Source organism: Podarcis gaigeae, assembly GCF_964106915.1.
Source record: "Podarcis gaigeae genome assembly, chromosome: 2".
Classification (NCBI taxonomy): domain Eukaryota; kingdom Metazoa; phylum Chordata; class Lepidosauria; order Squamata; family Lacertidae; genus Podarcis; species Podarcis gaigeae.
In genome coordinates, this window is record NC_139679.1 from 110832899 (window position 1) to 110854114 (window position 21216).

Genomic DNA, 21216 nt, shown 5'->3' on the forward strand with positions numbered 1-21216 from the left:
ATTTTATTATCATAGAATTGTAGAGTTGGGAGGAACCCTGGGGTCATCTAGTCCAACCCCCTGCAAAGATGAAACCTACAACCTTGGTGTTATCAGCCCCACACTTTAACCAACTGAGCTATATGGAGGCTAACAAATGACATTCTCTCGGCCACGTTTTTTTGAAGCGGAATGGGGGTGAGGAGTCATTCAATCACTTATACTGTAGAAAGATGATTAATGAAAATTAATAAACAATAATTATGGAGCAAATGCTTTCCCCCAACCCCGCCCCCAGAATCGCAGTATTCATTCATTCACTTATTTGGAGTGGGGGGGGGGCGCGTGGGCGATACGGCACTCTGCACATATGCAATGGCACACTTTCCTAAACAAATTGCACAAATTGCTATCGTGAAGAAGGCTGGGTGGCTGCCCAAAAAGCAAAGCCAAACAAGCGCCACGTAGTGCTCGATAAGGAAACGGTCCGTTCCGCTTTCAATAGTGCAGCCATTTTGGGCGCCTTGAGTTTTAGTGGAGCGCTTGCAATGAGGGTAAGTGCAGAATGTATTTCGCTTTTTTGGTGTTTGGTGGGGGGGGCGTTGTACCGTTAAGGTACAATAATTGGTTTTTAAGGGGGGGCAGGAGAAACACGGCAGGCGGGTGGCGGGAAAAGCGTCCCGCTGCTTCTGCCGACTCGTCTTGTGCAACAGTCGGAGGGGAGGCGGCAGTCTCGAGGCTTGCAGCTCCGTGTCTTTTAAAGCGAAGCCAAAAGGGCGCACGAAATATGGGCGAGTTTCTTGCTTCGTGCACAGCCACCTGCGGATGGTGATATATGTACGTTGTTATTCTCAAATCATATAGCGCTGGGTAAGGGTGGTTCAGGCGGGAGGAAAGCTAGCACGGAAAACTTCTGCCTGGCCGCCTGCCATCGCGAATGGCTGACGCACCCGAGAAAGAATTTGGTTCCTTTCCTTTCCTTCGGATTTCTGCCCATACCTCACATTCACTTATCATAAGGACACAGCTGCGAGGAGCCGCACGAAGAGGAGTCTCTCTTGGTGTTATACCTCCTTGTTTGTATCTATTTATATCTCGAGATAAAAGAAATAAATTTCTGCCACCCTCGGGACTGTTTTGCACGGTCGTCTTTTACGCCACGGGACGGCAACTCTCTGAGGTTCATGCGGCACATTTCAGCCGAAGCGAAGCTTGAGATAATTTTATTTAGATGGGGGCAGAGGAAAGAGCGCCACTGTTCATTATGATTATTGTTTCTTGATCTGTTCAGAACTGCGTGGATCTGAATCTGCCCACCCACGTTTTAAATTGTTGGGACTGCTCAAGGACACACACACACCAATACAAACTCCATATGTGGTTTTACCGGTACTTCTTTTATTTGGAAAACGAAGAAGCCGCCTGTTGAACAAAATTATTCAAGCAGGGCACATGTTTTGCTACTTAGAAACGCGAGTATAATACCAAACCAATAAAAGCAAGTGTGTAGGCAATCATTATTGCAAGCAAGGTAAAATTTAAACATTTTAAAACAAGTCAAGGTCGCAGGTTCAATCCCCATAGGGTTCAATCCTCATATATTCCTGCATTGCAGGGGGTTGGACTAGGTGAGCCCCAGGGTCCCTTCCAACTTTACAGTTCTATGATTCTAAGTGTAATTAAATTATGTGGCTGGAATCGGGCTTACTGGAGTTTTCGGCAGACGTGTAATAATACAATACAGTATGCAGCTGCCTAGTGCCACCAAGGGCAGTGTTTAGTGTGTATGAAAAATGCAGCAGGGAGCGGGTTTTGTTACTGAAAGAAGGGAGGGCACCTTATACATGGCGAACCATGACTCAAAGGACAGGGCCAGCCCTCCCATGAGATCAGGTGACTGCCTCAGGCAGCAGGACCCACAGAAGCAGCAGATCCAATGTCAGTCTTTCTTCTCTGATACTGGCGGGGAGATGGGATGCCATTTTGGGGGGTCTGCCTCAGGTGCCAAAAGGCTTTGGCCTGGCCCTGTCAAGGGATAGGAGAGACTCACAAATGACTACCTTAAGAGCTTCTGCAAAACGGCTCTGTTCCCATTGGCCTGATCTCGTTCAGTATTCCCTACACACGTATTGACAGTGACTGCTCACAATTTCAAAAAGGGGAGTTGCCTGAAACATTGAGAGACTGAACTTGAGATTTGCTGCTCTGCCACTGAGCGATGCAGTTCTGCCCTCCCTAGTTCTATGGAGCAGATTCTTTCCTAGCTTCCCCCACTGTTCTGCATCCCCTTGCACTGTGGCCTGATCTATACATCCCTGCAGAACAGATGGGCTGTACCGCTTTAAATTATAAGTAGGGGTGCTCTTTTCGAAGGCTGAAAATCTTGTTGAGTCAGGGGAGAAATTGCATGCCGTTGGAGAAAGACTTTAGAGCTCAGTCCCCTCCTCTCCTTGATCTCCTGGTTTTCTACTTGCACAGAGGGTTTTGTTTTGTTGCAAATTGATAATTTAAAATGTCAGACATCTGCTGTCTGAAGTTGCGTGGCCTGTTCAGAAGTTCTTCTTGATTTCCTGAACGCTTTAAAAGACACGGAGCTCCAAGCCTCGAGACCGCCACCGCCTCCCCGACGAATCGGCAGAAGCAGCGGGACGCTTTTCCTGACACCCGCCTGCCGTGTCAGATAAAAGAAGGGAAATGTTTTCCAATTAGAATTTAGAATAATAGAATCATAGAGTTGGAAGGGACTCAGGGTCATCTAGCCCAACCCCCCTGCAATGCAGGAATGTCAGCTTTCTGAATGCTTAGTCGGAATCTCCTTTCTTGTAACTTGAAGCCATTGGTTCGAGTCCTACCCTCCAGAGCAGGAGAAAATAAGCATGCTCCCTCTTCCATGGGGCAGCCCCTCAGATATTTGAAAATGGTTATAATACCTCCTCTCAGTCTCCTGGCTATTTTCCAGGCTAAATATACCTCGCAAGGCCTCTCCTCCTCCCAGAGGGGAGGGGTTGTGAGCAGAAGCAGCTTCCCGCTGGGGCAGGGAGGCATACTCTGCTCCCTGCTCACGTTTGCTTCTGCAACTTATCATAAGGACACAGCTGCGAGGAGCCGCACGAAGAGGAGTCTCTCTTGGTGTTATACCTCCTTGTTTGTATCTATGTATATCTCGAGATAAAAGAAATAAATTTCTGCCACCCTCGGGACTGTTTCGCACGGTCGTCTTTTACGCCACGGGACAGCAACTCTCTGAGGTTCATGCGGCACATTTCAGCCGAAGACGAAGCCAGTAGTTGAATGTTCTTTGCCAGGTCTGAGTTTCTACAGATGGAAGGCAGGCCTCGAGTCGTAATGCTGCGTTTGGAACACAGGAGGGGACGCCGAATATCTGCCTTAGGAATTTAGACTGAACAGTTTCAAGACTGGAGCAGTGGTTCCCCGTCCAGATTTGTGCCCCATACAGTAACTGCGCCAGAGGTTTTGCTTGAAAAACTTCAAAGGCTGCTGGGATGTATCTGCCCCCCTTCGTATAAAAGAAGCGAGACAGCATCTTGATACTTTGAGCTGCTTTTTCTTTGGCACATTTTTGATGGACATCCCAGGACCCGGTCGACTGGAAAACGATACCCAGATATTTGAAGGCTTTAACCTGTTCAATTGTCTGGTTATCCATCCTCCAGCTGTACTGTCTGTGTTTCCTTGCAAAAACCATAATTTTGGTTTTCTGATAGTTTATTACCAGTTGCTCTCTCCTGCAGTATGCTGAAAATTCACCTATGAGCCTATTTAAGCCTATTCTTGTTCGAGATAGGAGTATCGCATCATCAGCATACAAAAGTACTGATATTGATTTGTCAGCCAGTTTGGGGGCGTGGAAGTCCGGAGATGACAAACAATTAACCATATCATTGATGTAAAAGTTGAATAAAACTGGGGCCAAGATGCAACCTTGCTTGACCCCCTTACAGACAGGAACTGGTCCTATAAGATGGCCATTTGACGAAGTTCTTACATGCAGCACCGTGTCTTTATATAAACAGCTGATCAGAAATAATAGTCTTTTGTCTATACTTGATGTGCTCAATTTATCCCAGAGTCTTGCACGTGGAATTGAATCGAAAGCAGCCTTTAGATCGATAAAGGCTGCATATAGCACCCCACGGGGTTTTTTGGCATATTTGTCAATTAAATAGGCTAGGGTGAAGCAATGGTCTATGGTGGACCTGCCTTGCCTGAAACCCGCTTGCTCTTCCGCTAGAATAGCTTCAGCTACTGGCTTCGTCTTAATCTAAATCCACCTGGTCTACTGCCTCTAGTAATGCAAGACCCCCACAAAAGCAAGTGGTTCAAAACTGTGCATCAAAAACTTCTTACATGCGGTCTGCATTCACAGTCCCTACTATCAATGGGCCTCATTAAAGCAAAGAGTCTAATAGGCCAGCGCCTGAAAGACATTGAACGGCAAAACAACCTGACTATCTTAAAGAAACTGTGCCCATGGTATACCTACCTTCCCCCTTCTCATTTTGACTCTCCAGCTTCATATTTGTTTAAATTAACCATCCCAAAATACAGACGTGCCTTTACATTGGCTAGATGGGATGTTCTCCCTTCTGCCGTACTCGAAGGTCGCTACCAAAAGACTCCATTTGAAAAACGACTCTGCCCATGTGGAGATGGTAACACGGAAACAGTGTCCCACGTCTTCCTATCCTGCCCCCTTTACAAAGACCTAAGGAATGAGATTATTACTCCACTCATTCTCTCCAACCCCGGCCGTTCACCAGACATCACACTGTATTTCCTCTTATCTGATACGGATAGTCAGATAACAGAGAAGGTCGCGAGGTACATCGAAAGAGCTATGAAACTGAGGGCCACCATCTGAGTGACAGACTTGTTCATCTGACGGACCTCCTTTTGCTTGTTCTTCTCTCCCTTTTATCCTTATCTCTATTTTTAATTTTTGTATAGCTGTGGCCTGTTGGCTTTGCTAATAAAGTTTTGATTTGATTTGATTTCAGCCGAAGCGAAGCTTGAGATAATTTTATTTAGATGAGGGCAGAGGAAAGAGCGCCACTGTTCATTATGATTATTGTTTCTTGATCTGTTCAGAATTGCGTGGATCTGAATCTGCCCACCCACGTTTTAAATTGTTGGGACTGCTCAAGGACACACACACACCAATACAAACTCCATATGTGGTTTTACCGGTACTTCTTTTATTTGGAAAACGAAGAAGCCGCCTGTTGAACAAAATTATTCAAGCAGGGCACATGTTTTGCTACTTAGAAACGCGAGTATAATACCAAACCAATAAAAGCAAGTGTGTAGGCAATCATTATTGCAAGCAAGGTAAAATTTAAACATTTTAAAACAAGTCAAGGTCGCAGGTTCAATCCCCATAGGGTTCAATCCTCATATATTCCTGCATTGCAGGGGGTTGGACTAGGTGAGCCCCAGGGTCCCTTCCAACTTTACAGTTCTATGATTCTAAGTGTAATTAAATTATGTGGCTGGAATCGGGCTTACTGGAGTTTTCGGCAGACGTGTAATAATACAATATGCAGCTGCCTAGTGCCACCAAGGGCAGTGTTTAGTGTGTATGAAAAATGCAGCAGGGAGTGGGTTTTGTTACTGAAAGAAGGGAGGGCACCTTATACATGGCGAACCATGACTCAAAGGACAGGGCCAGCCCTCCCATGAGATCAGGTGACTGCCTCAGGCAGCAGGACCCACAGAAGCAGCAGATCCAATGTCAGTCTTTCTTCTCTGATACTGGCGGGGAGATGGGATGCCATTTTGGGGGGTCTGCCTCAGGTGCCAAAAGGCTTTGGCCTGGCCCCGTCAAGGGATAGGAGAGACTCACAAATGACTACCTTAAGAGCTTCTGCAAAACGGCTCTGTTCCCATTGGCCTGATCTTGCTCAGTATTCCCTACACACGTATTGACAGTGACTGCTCACAATTTCAAAAAGGGGAGTTGCCTGAAACATTGAGAGACTGAACTTGAGATTTGCTGCTCTGCCACTGAGCGATGCAGTTCTGCCCTCCCTAGTTCTATGGAGCAGATTCTTTCCTAGCTTCCCCCACTGTTCTGCATCCCCTTGCACTGTGGCCTGATCTATACATCCCTGCAGAACAGATGGACTGTACCGCTTTAAATTATAAGTAGGGGTTCTCTTTTCGAAGGCTGAAAATCTTGTTGAGTCAGGGGAGAAATTGCATGCCGTTGGAGAAAGGCTTTAGAGCTCAGTCCCCTCCTCTCCTTGATCTCCTGGTTTTCTACTTGCACAGAGGGTTTTGTTTTGTTGCAAATTGATAATTTAAAATGTCAGACATCTGCTGTCTGAAGTTGCGTGGCCTGTTCTTCTTGATTTCCACTTCATCCTGCCATGCGGACAGCCCAGGACTGAATTTGAGACAGCAAAGTTGGCAGTGAGGAGGCTGGAAGAACGTGGGAAAACTGGCCTGACGGTCTCTCCAGTAGAGACAAAAGAGACTTTGCCCTATCTCTAAATAAGGAATTGTTTGATTAGGAATTGTTCCACCCCCCTTGTTCTGCCCAGGCACTGAGACACCAAAGAGAAAAACAACTACAGCGGTACCTGGGGTTACATAGGCTTCAGGTTACAGACTCCGCTAACCCAGTGGTGCTTCAGGTTAAGAACAGTTTCAGGTTAAGAATGGACCTCCAGAATGAATTAAGTACTTAACCCAAGGTACCACTGTACCAGACTTTTAGAAGCCATCTGAAGGCAGCCCTATTTAGGGAAGCTTTTAAAGTTTAATAGACTATTGTATTTTAATATTCTGTTGGAAGCCGCCCAGAGTGGCTGGGGAAACCCAGCCAAATGGGCGGGGTATAAATGAAAAATTATTATTATTATTATTATTAGTGCTGTGTAGTGGGTAGCTAACCAGTGCAAGTAGATAAATAGGTACTGCTGTGGCTGGAAGGTAAACGGTGTTTCCTTGCACTCTGGCTTCCCTCGCGATGTCCTGTTGCACCAGAAACAGTTTAGTCCTGCCGACCACATGACCCGGAAAGGTGTCTGTGGACAAACGCCGGCTCCCTCAGCCTGCAAGCGAGATGAGCACCACAACCCCATAATCACCTTTGACTGGACTTAACCTTCCAGGGGTCCTTAACCTTTTTACCTGACTTCCTGCAGGCAATGCTTAAGCATCTGAAGTGCCTCTCCTAATTTAATTAGAACTGGGAATCAACAAACGAATGGTACATAACTCCAAATCCTCTGCTTCTGGGCGTAAGGTTTAGGGGACATAACATTTGCAAATGGATCACAGGTTTAAACCATAGTTGCAGGTATCTCATGCATTCAACGATGATTTTCACATTTGTTTACTTATCAAAATAACTTATGTATGCAAATGTAAAGGGTAAAGGGGACCCCCTGACCATTAGGTCCAGTCGTGGCCGACTCTGGGGTTGCGGCCCTCATCTCGCTTTATTGGCCGAGGGAGCCGGCGTACAGCTTCCGGGTCATGTGGCCAGCACGACTAAGCCGCTTCTGGAGAACCAGAGCAGCGTACGGAAATGCCGTTTACCTTCCCACCTATTTATCTACTTGCACTTTGACGTGCTTTCAAACTGCTAGGTTGGCAGGAGCAGGGACTGAGCAACGGGAGCTCACCCTGTCGCGGGGATTCGAACCACCAACCTTCTGATTGGCAAGTCCTAGGCTCTATGGTTTAACCCGCAGTGCCACCCGCGTCCCTTATGGAAATGTAATCAACTATAAACTATAGTTACAGAAAGTTGATACTTGTTTTATTAATTCCATGAGGGAAATTTTGATGAATATTTTTATTAGTATGGAAATAATCTTTGTTTAATGATCATGGATGGTATACAACAATATGTTTGCATTAGTGCATGGATTATCACCAGCCCAAGAGGATTTCCCACCTCTCGTCCTCTTCCTCCTCCTCGTCCTCCTCCTCCTTGGAGAATTTGGGAAATCCCCAGAACAGATTTAGGGCATTCATGGTGGGGGGAGAGGGGAGAACATTCCTTTGCACAAGGACAAATCCTTGCGCTCGTGGAATATTTATCTTAGCGTGTGTTTTGTTTTGTATTTGTTTTGTGTCACAGTGGACGACTAAGCAAGGGTGGACATACAGTGGTGCCTCGGGATGCGAACGGGATCCGTCCCGGAGCCCCATTCCCATCCTGAATAGAAAGTAAGATGCGACAGTGCGCGGGTCGCGGCTTGCCTCTTCCGCGCATGCGTGTGACGTCATTTTGAGCGTCTGCACATGAGCGAGCAGCGAAACCCGGAAGTAACATGGTACTTCCGGGTTGCTGCGGAACGCACGAAAACGCTCAACCTGAAGCACATTCAACCCAAGGTATGACTGTAGTTTGCGTCTTATTTTGTATTTATTTTGTGAATTGCATTTGGATGGGAAATGGTGAATGGCTTATGTAGCAACAAACTGAATTAATTAATTAATTAATAATTAATTAATTATTAGTTATTATTCGAATGGGAGACTAAGGATGAAGAAGTTAAATCAGTAAAGATTAAGTGAGCACAAGATATAGGACATAATATACAATTTGAAGACTGGGGAAAAATTATGGAAAGTGAACTTAAAATTAACGGACTATATTGCTCAAAGAGAATTACATGAAAATGATGTACAGATGGTATACCACACTGGTAAAAATAGGAAAACAATTCTATGATTCCATGACTCTGCCTCCAGCGAGTTGGCAGAGTCAATATACTTTGCTCCTGTATTTCCATAGGGAGACAGGAGTGTTTCTGCTCAACGTTAGAGTGGGTGACAATGGCTGACAAGGTGGACCACCTCATGCTGTTCCTTGACTGAGGAGGACAGCCTGTCCCTGAGTCCTGATATTGGTATTTCTACCTTGTGGGCACCTCTAGTTAAAAATGCAGATAAAAGAAGGGAAATGTCTTCCCATTAGAATTTAGAATAATAGAATCATAGAGTTGGAAGGGACTCAGGGTCATCTAGCGCAACCCCCCTGCAATGCAGGAATCTCAGCTTTCTGAATGCTTAGTCAGAATCTCCTTTCTTGTAACTTGAAGCCATTGGTTCGAGTCCTACCCTCCAGAGCAGGAGAAAACAAGCATGCTCCCTCTTCCATGGGACAGCCCTTCAGATATTTGAAAATGGTTATAATACCTCCTCTCAGTCTCCTGGCTATTTCCCAGGCTAAATATACCTCGCAAGGCCTCTCCTCCTCCCAGAGGGGAGGGGTTGTGAGCGGGAGCAGCTTCCTGTATATGTATTTAAACAGCCGCGGCAGGGCTCAGCTCCCAGTCTGTTCCTGCTTTCTTCGGATCTCCCACCCTCCCTCCCTCTTAGGTCAGCTTCTTTTTGCATATTGACCTTGCTATGGACTTCGGTTGGTAGCCTTGGTTGCCCAAGGGGCCTGGTAGGACTTGTTTTATCCATTTGGCAAACTGGCACCAGCCTCTTGGTTTTTTCGCCTACTTCGTAGCAATTCGTCACAACTTTCTGGTATTGGCGGTTGGAATATGTGTGCTGTGTTGGAGGATTGGGTATGGGCCATCATCTACCCCTCCTCTTTTCGGTATTCGGTTAAAGGAATCCAGCGGTCATGGATCCTGTCCGATGCCCTGCTGGTGCCTAGGGCCACGGCACGACCCCCGGTGACGTCATGGGGGAGCTTCCAGTTGTATTTGCATCAACAAGCTCCTCCCATTGGTTGTTAACCCTGATATGACTCCCGGCTGTGCAGGGTGGAGTCTTGTATTGCTGTCTCATCCAATGCATAAGCCAGTACTACTCACATGCTGTAACCAATAAAAGTTGTGGCCTAATTTTGCCCATTAACCTAAAATAATGTGTCTTTGTATCTTATTCTACTCCTATGCGGGTGGCGGGTCCTCAACTCACAACCCAGATTGTGTTGTATAGTCAACATTCAGCTGCCAAGATGTGTATTTCTTGGCACTGGCCCTTGCTGGTTGCATAGCTGTCAAGTGTCCCTTATTTGAAGGGACAGTCCCTTATTCCAGTGCCATGTCCCGCTGCTGTCCCTTATTGATAGATGTCCCTTAAATGTCCCTTAAATTTCAAAGGAAGCAGCTCCTCTCCCTCCCTCCCTCCCTGCAGGCTAGGGAGGAGGGAGGCTCCAACTGTGTTGCTTGGCTGTGTTGCTCACCCAATAAGAAGTCTAAGAACGACTGGGGGGTGGAGCTTGCATGCCTTGCGTGTGGCTAGTTAATGCAAGCTGAGGGGGGTTTTGAATGCTGGACGCCATTTTGTTGCACGGGCTGCTGCAAACTTTGCAGTGCAAAGCCAGGCCGGGAAGCCATTTTAAGTTGAGGCTGCATAGGCCTTGTGGTGCATGTGATTCAGATTCTATTCAGTTGAACCTCTGATTATAAAGTTGGTTGGATAGTGTTCTCAAAGCTACCAGCATGAGTTTGACCAGACAGGAGGACAGGAAGACTGGAGTGCCTGGAACAGGTGAGGCTGCAGGTCCCTTATTTTGGCTGCTGGTCCCTTATTTTCAAGGCTGCTGGTCCCTTATTTCAAATCTGTAAGTTGACAGCTATGGCTGGTTGGTGCTAGGCCACTAACCATTAAGGGTGTGTGTGTGTGTGTGTGTGTGTGTGTGTGTGTGTGTAGATGCACATACATATTGTGTGTACCACAATGGTACAACATTTTACTTCTTCCCCATCCAACAGCTTTGTGATAAATCTACTCCAGGATTAGTAGGTATTTGACAGAAAGAACCCAGGAAGAGTGTATATAAAAATCTGAGCTCATATTGCACCCTGCCCTGACAGGCTATGTACAGTGGTACCTTGGTTTACAAACACCTCAGGTTACAAACACTTCAGGTTACAGACTCCGCTAACCCGGAAGTAGTGCTTCTTCTTAAGAGCTTTACCTCAGGATGAGAACAGAAGTTGTGTGGTGGCGGCAGAGGGAGGCCCCATTAGCTAAAGTGGTACCTCAGGTTAAGAACGGAGCTCTGGAACGAATTAAGTACGTAACCAGAGGTACCACTATACTAGAATTTTCTAACCGCAACTCTGTCTGTAGAGATTCTGTTGATGGATCTCAACCATAACTCTTGCTACCAGCTGCCAAATCAGTGAATTCCAGGGCAACAAACAGGAACAGAACTTGCTGACTAGTAACTTGATTTACAGTGGTGCCTCGCTAGACGAAATTAATCCGTTCCGCGATTCTCTTCGTCTAGCGGTTTTTTCGTCTTGCGAAGCAAGCCCATTGACAGCTTAGCGGATTAGTGCTAGAGCTGTCAAGCGGCTTCCAGCGATCAGCTGTTAAGCGGCTTATCAGCGGAACAGCTGATAAGCGGCTTAGCGGCTTAGGAAAAGGGCAAAAAAAGCAAAAAAAAAACCCGCTGGGGGACGCAAGATTTTTTCGTCTTGTGAAGCAACCCCATAGGGAAATTCGTTTTGCGAAGCGCCTCCAAAACAGAAAAACCCTTTCGTCTAGCGGGTTTTTCGTCTTGCAAGGCGTTCGTCTTGCGGGGCACCACTGTATTTAGCTTTATTATACACTGCAGAGTGAAGCACAGCTTTGTACAAGTTACTTTATACACAGACTAGATTCAAACTTCTTTCCAAAACTTCAGTACTCCAACAAGAAAACTGCTATGTCATCCTGCATATAAGGAAAAACTTAGCCAATCACCGCCTGTTGCTCGGCTTCCTTATCTCCAAGCAGACTTTTTACGTGTTTATCTTGGCTTGTTGCCAACCCACTAATTGTTTCCTCCAAAAGCTGCAGGAAAACGCAAAGTCTCAACAGATTCAACATTGCCCTTCTGTAAAACGCCTGCTGAAATCTTTTCTGTTAGGCCCATGCAGGCAATTATGAACACATCTTTCCACAATGCTTACCTGAATGCTGATTTATTTATTTTTAATAGTTTTATGTACTATTAAACTGCTTTGGGGTTTTTTTCTGATTAGGTAAAGGTAAAGGGACCCCTGACCATTAAGTCCAGTCGTGACCGACTCTGGGGTTGTGATGCTCATCTCGCTTTATTGGCCGAGGGAGCCTGCGTACAGCTTCCAGGTCATGTGGCCAGCATGACTAAGCCGCTTCTGGCAAGCCAGAGCTGCGCACGGAAACACCATTTACCTTCCCGCAGGAGCAGTACCTATTTATCTACTTGTACTTTGATGTGCTTTCAAACTGCTAGGTGAGCAGGAGCTGGGACTGAGCAACGGGAGCTCATCCCGTTGCAGGGATTTGAACTGCCGACCTTCTGATCAGCAAGCCCTAGGCTCTGTGGTTTAACCCACAGTGCCACCTGCGTCCCTTTTTTTCTGAATAGTGGTATATAAATATTTTTATAAATGAGCAAACTCTTGTGAAACTATCTACATCACCCAGAGCTGATACTCATCATCTGCTGGCCTTAACTGAGAAAATATCTGGGACCAAAAGAGCGTTTTTCACTCCATCTTGTGATAACAAAGGAAGGCATGAGATTATGCTGAATGCTCTTGCTATTGTACTACGACAGCCTCGTGAGCATCCTAATAATAATAATAATAATAATAATAATAATAATAATAATATCTTTATTGTCATTGCCCCCTCTCGGGGACAACGAAATTATCCTGTTCTACAAGCACTTTTCACTTTTGGTGCAGTTAAATTGTTTCGCTAGGTTGTGCCTGTGTTCCCAATTCCCCATTCTTCTGGATCACATATCTTCTCTTTTGTACCTGCCAACTAACATTTCTGTATCACAACGGAAAACTTTTAATGTTGCTCTCAAATCCTATCCAGTTTGTACCTTGAGTAGGGTTTGATAGGATCACGCTGTAAAGAAAACTAATTATCCCTTTGTAGGGATGTGTGCATTCCAGCCTCTATAGTGTAACATACCCCAAAGACCCTAGGGAAGAATTTTACCTGAGGAGCATCTTTCAGAACTTACCACAAAGAGTTACATTTATTTGATGTAAGCATGCATTATTCATCTTGTCTTTTATTTTGTAGTAGCCTTCCACTGCCTTTGTTGCACTCCACACAGTGATAGTTCCATGGTCAAAATAAGTTGTCTCATTTCCTCACTTGTGAGGTCTCTCATACACTCCTTAACAAATTTCTCTTTCAATACCCGTTTGCAGGTGTACCACCAGGTAAGTTTGGCTGGCGCCTTCATTATACACCTTTAGTCACCAGGCAAAAACGTTCCTTTTTAACCAGGCCTTTGGTTGATCCAGTTTACATCCTGTGCCCTTTTAAAATGTGGTGGGTTTAGGGGTTGGGTTTGGGAGGGGAGGGGCTCTTATTGGGTTGTTGTTTTTATTTTGATTATATATTTTGTGGTTTTGTATTTTGATTTTGTTCTGTGAACTGCCCAGAAACCTCCAGGTATAGGGCAGTATATAAATATAAAATATAAATAGTAGTAGTAGTAGTAGTAGTAAATATAAAATAATAATAATAATAATAATAATTAATAATAATAATAAATGTGATGGTTTAAAGTGGCATGATACGGCTTTAAATGTATGGTGCATATGTGTCTGGGACTGGCTGGATACTGATGAATGGGCACCAGGAAAAGCAGCGTTGGAAATGGACTTGGAAGAAGGAAGGGATCAGTCTTCTGAATGAACCTGTTGCAGCTGGGAGATGAGTCAGATGCAGCAGAGGCTGTAGGATGGCAGAGTGGAGAATAAGTGCAGGGGGAGGGCCAGACAGGGAAGGCTGGTAGAGAGTCACAGACGTCCACACCTCCTGCAGGTTACATGCAGGCAGAATGTGTCTGCTTGCGCAGATATGTAAGCTGAAGTCGGGGTGGGGCCTTTCTTCTGCAGCGACTGAGTCATGGATGGCTACAATTTCCCTAACCTGTGTGTGACCTTTGGCAATAAAGAATGAATTGCTTCCTCTGGAATTTTGTTTGCCCTGACCAAATGTGACCCTAGGCTACATGGTTAGTGAAAAGAGAGGTTAACCTTGAGTCCTACTTCAGGCAACTCAGCACAGCATGGCAAGTAAAAGGTAAAGGTAAAAGACCCCTGGACGGTTAAGTCCAGTCAAAGGCAACTATGGGGTTCATCTCGCTTTCAGGCCGAAGGAGCCAGTGTTTGTCCATAGACAAACATGTATCCAGCATGGCTAAACCGCTTCTGGCACAACGGGACACCGTGACAAGTTCCAGAGCGCATGGAAATGCTGTTTACCTTCCCGCCACAGCGGTACCTGTTTATCTACTTGCACTGGCGTGCTTTTGAACTGCTAGGTTGGCAGGAGCAGGGACCAAGCAACGGGAGCTCACCCTGTTGCAGGGATTCGAACCGCCAACCTTCTGATTGGCAAGCCCAAGAGGTTTAGAACACAGCACCACCCAAAAAGGACCAGGGAGGGGCAAAGTGGCTGCTGGTTCCTCTGTGGGAGCCTACACACTGGCATAGTTCCAGTAATCCATAATGTGGCTTACTGTGCCATACAAACCAGGCTCCTCACTTGCCCAATGCAATGGCAGTCTAAATGAGCCCAATTTCATGTCAGTCCAGCCTGAGAGCCATTGTTATCTCACCATATCTTATTATCTCTTTTTTCCAGGTTAATAAACACCATGGGTCCCCTGAGAGAACCTTTATTTTACTGGATCTGTTGTCATCACACATAACCTTATACAGAACAGGTGGGAAGAAGTTTCTCCAGTTGCCCACCTGAGATACTGAAGACTGGAATTTTCATAGGCTGTTCACGCCTGAACCTTGGCAGATGTGTCTAGAGTAAAAGACTCGGCCTCACTTGGCATGAAGTATCTGGCGGAAAGTATCTTTTCCTATTGGCTCCATGAATTTATGGAATTATATTTGCTGATGGGTCTGCTGTATGGCATCTCTGCAGAAGTATCGCCTTTTTGCTTGGGCTGTGGCCTTTGACCACCTCGGTCTATGCAGGTGAATATACAAGTTGTTTTGTTTTCACTGTTTGCCTTTTTAGACATGTGTGTAAAGTGTATAGGAACAATTGTAACTAATGTTCTGTTTATTCCTCAACTTGAACATAAGTTAATGTCCATTTCAAAACTTCTATGAATTTTGAAGTTAGATTTGTTGAAGAGAAATGTGAAATGGAAAGGTTTGCATAACAGGAAAGCTAGAAAATTCATTGTATCTTATAAGGGGAAATTGTTTGGAATCTTACAACAAAGAAAATTTAAAAGTAGAGGTGACAATGTAAAAGGGGGGGGGGGAGCCTCCACATGATGAATGCACACATTTGTTCCATAGGTGTTTAGGACATGCCAATTTTCAGACATTAAGTAAAAGGCCAGGATTGTGCTCAGATATGAAGTTAAAGCCATGTAAATCCTTTATGGAGTGTAATACTTGCAGGGAGAGTAAATCAACAACAACAATATAGTGCCCCCCCAAACTTAAATTGATTATGGATGATATATTAGACAAAGGAGAAATTCCAGAATCCTGGCAAGAAGCTTTGTTAACTCTCCTTCCAAAACAAGGGGCAGACCCGAAGTTGATTAAAAATTATAGACCGATTTCTCTGTTGAATATAGACTATAATTTTTTTACTTGGGTCTTAGCAAATAGGATGAAAATCATTTTAAAAAGAATTATTAAGGAAAGACCAGACTGGTTTCCTACCGGAAAGACAAATAAAAGATAACACTAGGATAATTACTGACTTACTGGAATATGCCGAAATGAACCTGAGTAAAAAAATAGTAATGTTATTAATAGACGCTGAAAAGGCATTTGATTGTATCTCATGGAGTTTCCTGACTGAGACATTTGAAAGTTTGAGAATAGGAAATAGAATAATGAATGGAATTAAAGCTATCTACAAAAAAACAAAAGGCAAAGCTAATGATAAATAATGAAATTACAAAGGGATTTGATATTGAGAGAGGGGTTAGACAGGGATGCCCCCTTCGCCACTGTTATTCATTATGGCACTGGAAACCCTTCTAGGAGCATTAAGAAAAGACAAGGAAATTAGAGGGATAAAGGTAGGAAACCAGTGCTATAAAGTTAAAGGATTCGCAGATGATGTGATTATAACAATGGAAGCACCATTAGAAAGTATTCAAAGAACTCTAGAAAAAAATGAAGGAATTCGGCAAGGTTTGGGGCTTTAAGTAGAATACAGAAAAGTCAAAACTATTGGCAAAGAATATGGGGGGGGGGAGAGACAGAGAAGAGTTAGAGAAAACAACAGGGCTAAAAATAGAAGGTCAAGTGAAATATTAGGTCTTTGGATAACAAATAAAAATACGAATTTATTCAAAGACAACTATATCAAAGAATGGAAAGAAATCAAATAAAACTTAAAATGTATATAGGGAGTGAAGTGTAAGCAATGGAAGTCAATCAATGAAATTTTATCAATATTTACATATTGAGATATTTGTAGAATAAATTTGGAAGAAATTCTTCCAACTTTTCTTCTTCTTTTTTCTTTTCTTCTTTTTTCCTCTTTTGTTCTTTTTTTATATATGTGTGCTTACCTGAAATATGTATGTATGTATGTATGTATGTATGTGAAATATTTTGTTCAGCTCCCATTTACACAAAATGTGAAAGAAATTCTAAGTGACTTCTGGAGCTTCTGCATAGAGATTTAGCAGGTCCATTCCAGAAAACTCTGGGATGAGCTAAATTTGATCTCATAATCATAAAATGATTTTTCATGTTTTGGGTTAATTATAGTTGTTAAATCATAAAGGAGCAAATAAAAATTTCACATGGTATAAATGTTGTGTAAATGTTTTGAAAGGATAAATGGAACAAAAAAAATGTTTAAAATATTTGAATGGAAAAGATTCTTATGACCCCCCATCTTATGACTTTGGGTACCCACTGTCTTCTTGTCAATGTTGTATTGTTCTGCTGGGGTGGGGCTACTGTGAAAAGTGGTGTTGGCCTGGGTTTTTTGTGGATTTTCAGTGGAAATGTTTTGAAGCTCAGAATTCAACACTTCTCATGGCACCATATTTGGCTTTTAGATCAGGCAAAGTGGCCAGGGATGATGGGAATTGTAGTCCCAAACATCTGGAGGGCTGGAGCTTGCCTTTGCCTGTTTTAGATAGTACTTTAGAGCATGGGGAGCAGAAGGTAGATTAAGATGTGCTTTGAAGTTCATCATTGGTAAAGATTTCTGACTCCTAATTGTTTAGCAGTGGCAATGGTAATGACAAGAAGACCTCCTCCAACACAATTATACTCCTAAAATGATGAATATTTGGGGGTGCAGGGGGTTTCAGGAGTAACAACAACAACAAACCACATCAGTAAAATCAAGAAAAATTAACAACCCTACTTTAAAACATACAAAAGCTAAAATATTAAAACAGATTAAAATTACCTCAACTTCCTAAGCATCTGGGTACGTTTGCCTAAACAAGAATGCTTTTAGCAGGTGCCTGAAAAGCGTATAGCAAAGGGACGTGCTTTGTTGAAATAGGCAGGGAGTTCCAAAGTGCAGCTGCTGCCACACTAAACAAGCTTGGGAGTTGCAGGCTGGTGGTGTGCCGCCATTGTCCCACGGTCCTGGGCTGCTTCCTGGGCGGGGGAGCCTCCCAAGCCTCCCCCAAGGGGGAAGGCCGCCTGCAAAGCTGCGCAACCCCCATCCCCAGAGAACAGCCCTGGAGTGTGGATCTACCCATGACTTCCAAGCTTTCCTGGAGCCTTCAGGGGAAAGGGGAGGCCACTGGCAAAGCAGTGTTGCTCTCCGCCCCCCAGCCAAGAAGCAGCCTAGGAGCTGCCATTTTGTCACCCTCCTCAGTAATGACACCTGGAGTGGCTCGCACCCTCCCGCCCTACACCACTGCAATGTGGAACATCTTTCAGTGCTGCTAGGCCAAGCCACTGATCAGAGACTGGGCTGGATCTGCTCTAAGATCTAGCATCTTAAAATTATCTCAAGACCAATATTCTCAAAAGAAACTTAACCAACATTTATCACCAAGTCACGTTGACTCTCTCACCTCAGAAATGATGGAATGGACCCTAAGTTGTCATCAGCAATGATTTACATAACAGCTTTTAAGTATATTTTGTATTTTATGTTTTGAATTGGATTGATATTTTATATGTTTTTAAAGAAAGCTAGGCTGACAGATAGACACACACACAGAGAGAGAGAGAGAGAGAGAGAGAGAGAGAGAGATAGAGATGGATATTCTTGCTAAGCCTAGCAGTACCAAAAAATGGTTGCTGGAGATATAGGCAGTGTTTTTTTTTCAGCTGGGACTCGCCAGCACTCAGTTCCAGCCCCTCTCAGGTGGGTGCCATTGCCATTATAAGAGACCAGGGGAGGCTTCAAGGCAAGTTCCGAGTAGTGCTTTCTTTCTGGAAAAACAGGTGGGGAAACTCACCACGAGATGATACATTGATAGATGATTGATTGATCGATTGGTTGTGGGCCCAGTCATAGTGGCACAAGCCCACACCCCAGGCAGTGGCTAAATATAAGACATGATTAATAAACAAAAGCAGACAATGATTGGATTAGAAATGCCCACAACTTCATTGATTTGAGATATAGGTGGTTTTTTCCTTGGCACTTGCATTGTGACTTCAAATGCCTAGTACTCGCCCTTCACTAGCTGTCTGGTCCCCTGCTTCTTCCACCTTCACTCAAGATGGCAGTTTCGCTTGTCGTGAATCCACAAGAGCAACACACACACAAAGGCTGCTTTAGTCTTAGTGTCTCCCCCTCTTTTCTTTCTTCCCTGTCTCCCTGGTTTGCTTTCCCCACTTCCTATCTTCTCCTCAAAACCGACAATCCTAGATTGACTCCACCTACCTGGCAGTGAGTCCCACTGAGGTGAATGGGATTCACTTTTGAATAGATTTGGTGAAGGTTGCAGGGTCCTGTCAGAAGCTCCCCCTCCATCCCATCCAATCCTATCGCATTTATCCCAACCTGTGTTTTTCCTCAAGCCTTGACAGAGCTCTTTCTCATTTCTGAGGCAATCCTAACTTTTGGAAGTGTGTAGTTTTTTTGCCCAAGAAGCTGCTTTAAAGGGGAAGTGAGGGAAATGGGAAGCATCCTAAAGGTAAAGGGACCCCTGCCCATTAGGTCCAATCATGACCGACTCTGGGGTTGCGGCGCTCATCTTGCTTTATTGGCCGAGGGAGCTGCCATACAGCTTCTAGGTCATGTGGCCAGCATGACTAAGCCACTTCTGGCAAACCAGAGCAGCGCACGGAAACGTTGTTTACCTTCCCACTGGAGCGGTACCTATTTATCTACTTGCACTTGACGTGCTTTCAAACTGCTAGGCTGGCAGGAGCAGGACTGAGCAACGGGAGCTCGAACCGCCGACCTTCTGATCGGCAAGTCCTAGGCTCTGTGGTTTAACCCACAGTGCCACCCGCCCAAAAGCTGTTTTGCTGTCTTGAGAAGTCCAGAAGAGGAGATAGAGAGAGAGCTGAGGGCAGAGTTGGAAGCGGAGTTTGAGAATACAGTGGTACCTCGGGTTATAGATGCTTCAGGTTACAAACTCCACTAACCCAGAAATAGTACTTCAGGTTAAGAACTTTGCTTCAGGATGACAACAGAAATTGTGCTCCGGCGGCACGGCGGCAGCAGGAGGCCCCATTAGCTAAAGTGGTGCTTCAGGTTAAGAACAGTTTCAGCTTAAGAACAGACCTCTGGAATGAACTAAGTACTTAACCTGAGGTACCACTGTACTGCTGTGAGATGATCACAGAATCACAGACTTGGAGGGTCATCTAGTCCAACCTCTGCAATGGAGGTACCTCAACTCAAGCAGCCTCAAGTTCAGGTAGCCACTTAAAGCTCCCCCTCCATTAACCACTATTGAAAGCCCCTTGAAAGCTCCCTTCTCACCAATCTCTCCCTTTTTATCGAAGGGAAGGGGGCAAGCAAGCAAAAAGCTAGTCTTCTTTAATTCCCCCCCCCCCCATTTTTAATATGGAAGGAAGAGGGAAGCTATTTCACCCCCTCCCTTTGTTTTCTGCCAGTGGGGGTGTGAAATATATTCAGAGTCGCAAAGTGATTCCATGCTCTTTATTCAGCTCATAGTGGTGAGGAGAAATGAATGAAAGTCCCCTCAAAGTATCTGCTTTATATACATTATTTACACAACGGGCTGCCCATAATTGGCTAATTCCGGAATTCTACTGTAAGCCAATCAGGTTGTGGATTCACTTCTATCTGGAGCATGATTGGGTGGTTCCTGCCAACCAATCATACTGCTGCAATGTTCTAGGACCAATCAGACTGCTGCATTTTGGATCCTATTGTTCTAGGACCAATCAAACTGCTGCAGTTTGGATCCTATTCAACTCAGTACATAACACCCCTCCCCTCTAAGTTCCAGTCCTGCCCGGGAGGTCGCATTCATAGTCCTCAAGGCACGCCGGCGGCCTAGGTGTGTGTTGCAGCCTGGGGTGTTCCCTGGTCCGGGGTTCAGGTTCTGGCTCGTGTTCCAAGGATGCTGGCTGTGATGGGGCTGTTTGGTCTGGCGCAACCGGCTCGCTCAGTCGTGGTTCTGGCTCAGTCGTGGTTCTGGTTCAGTCGTGGTTCTGGTTCGGCCTCGCGGGTCCTCTCTGTATTTACTGATTCTGCCTCTCCTGCTGGCCCCTCCTGTTCTATGGGCCTCATTGCCCCACTGTTCCCTTGGGACTCCTCTGACCTGTCCTCCTCCTGGTTTTCTTATGGGAATCGTCGCCGTATCTGGTCGCAGTGGCGGCTCCAGCATTGCCCCCCATCCGTTAGCACCTCGTACGACACGGGGCCAGTGACCCTGGTGACTGTGGCGGGTACCCATGCTGGGCCTGCCCCAAAATTCTTTGCGTACACTGGGTCCTGGGCCTCGAAGGTCCGGGGTTTCCTGCCTTCCCCCACCACTACCTCATCCTGAGCTCTATCAAGGTGAAGGCGGTCCAATCTGATTGCAAGGCGCCGACCCATTAGTAGTTCAGCGGGGCTCCGGCCAGTCGTTGAGCTGGGGGTGCTGTGCTGTGCTAGAAGGAATGTGGCAAGGCGGTACTCCCAATCCCCTTGCGTCATGCGGCGAAGGGTGTCCTTGGTGGTCCGCACCATGCGTTCTGCTTGGCCATTGGTGGCAGGGTGGAATGGCGCCGAACGGATGTGTCGGATGGTGTTCTGCGCTGTGAAGGTTTGGAATTCTCCTGATGTAAATGCAGTCCCATTGTCTGAGACGAGAGTGTCAGGGAGCCCGTGGGTTGCAAACAGCCT

General features: G+C 45.3%; 2 long non-coding RNA genes across 3 annotated transcripts in view; both read left to right on the forward strand.

The window, feature by feature from the left end:
• Nucleotides 1-381: 381 nt before the first annotated feature.
• LOC310838116 overlaps nucleotides 382-21216 on the forward strand; it is an 87403-nt gene continuing 66568 nt past the window's right edge. Inside the window, exons 1-2 of one of the 2 annotated variants that reach the window (XR_014560687.1) lie at nucleotides 382-533; nucleotides 14575-14921. This is a non-coding gene — a long non-coding RNA (uncharacterized lncRNA). Of the gene's footprint in view, nucleotides 534-12890; nucleotides 13252-14574; nucleotides 14922-21216 lie in introns of those variants that run through there. The other variant, XR_014560688.1, reaches the window with a different exon arrangement.
• Nucleotides 14929-17320, forward strand: LOC310838307. The gene is made up of 2 exons (XR_014560912.1): nucleotides 14929-15192; nucleotides 15891-17320. It is a non-coding gene; the product is annotated as an uncharacterized lncRNA (long non-coding RNA).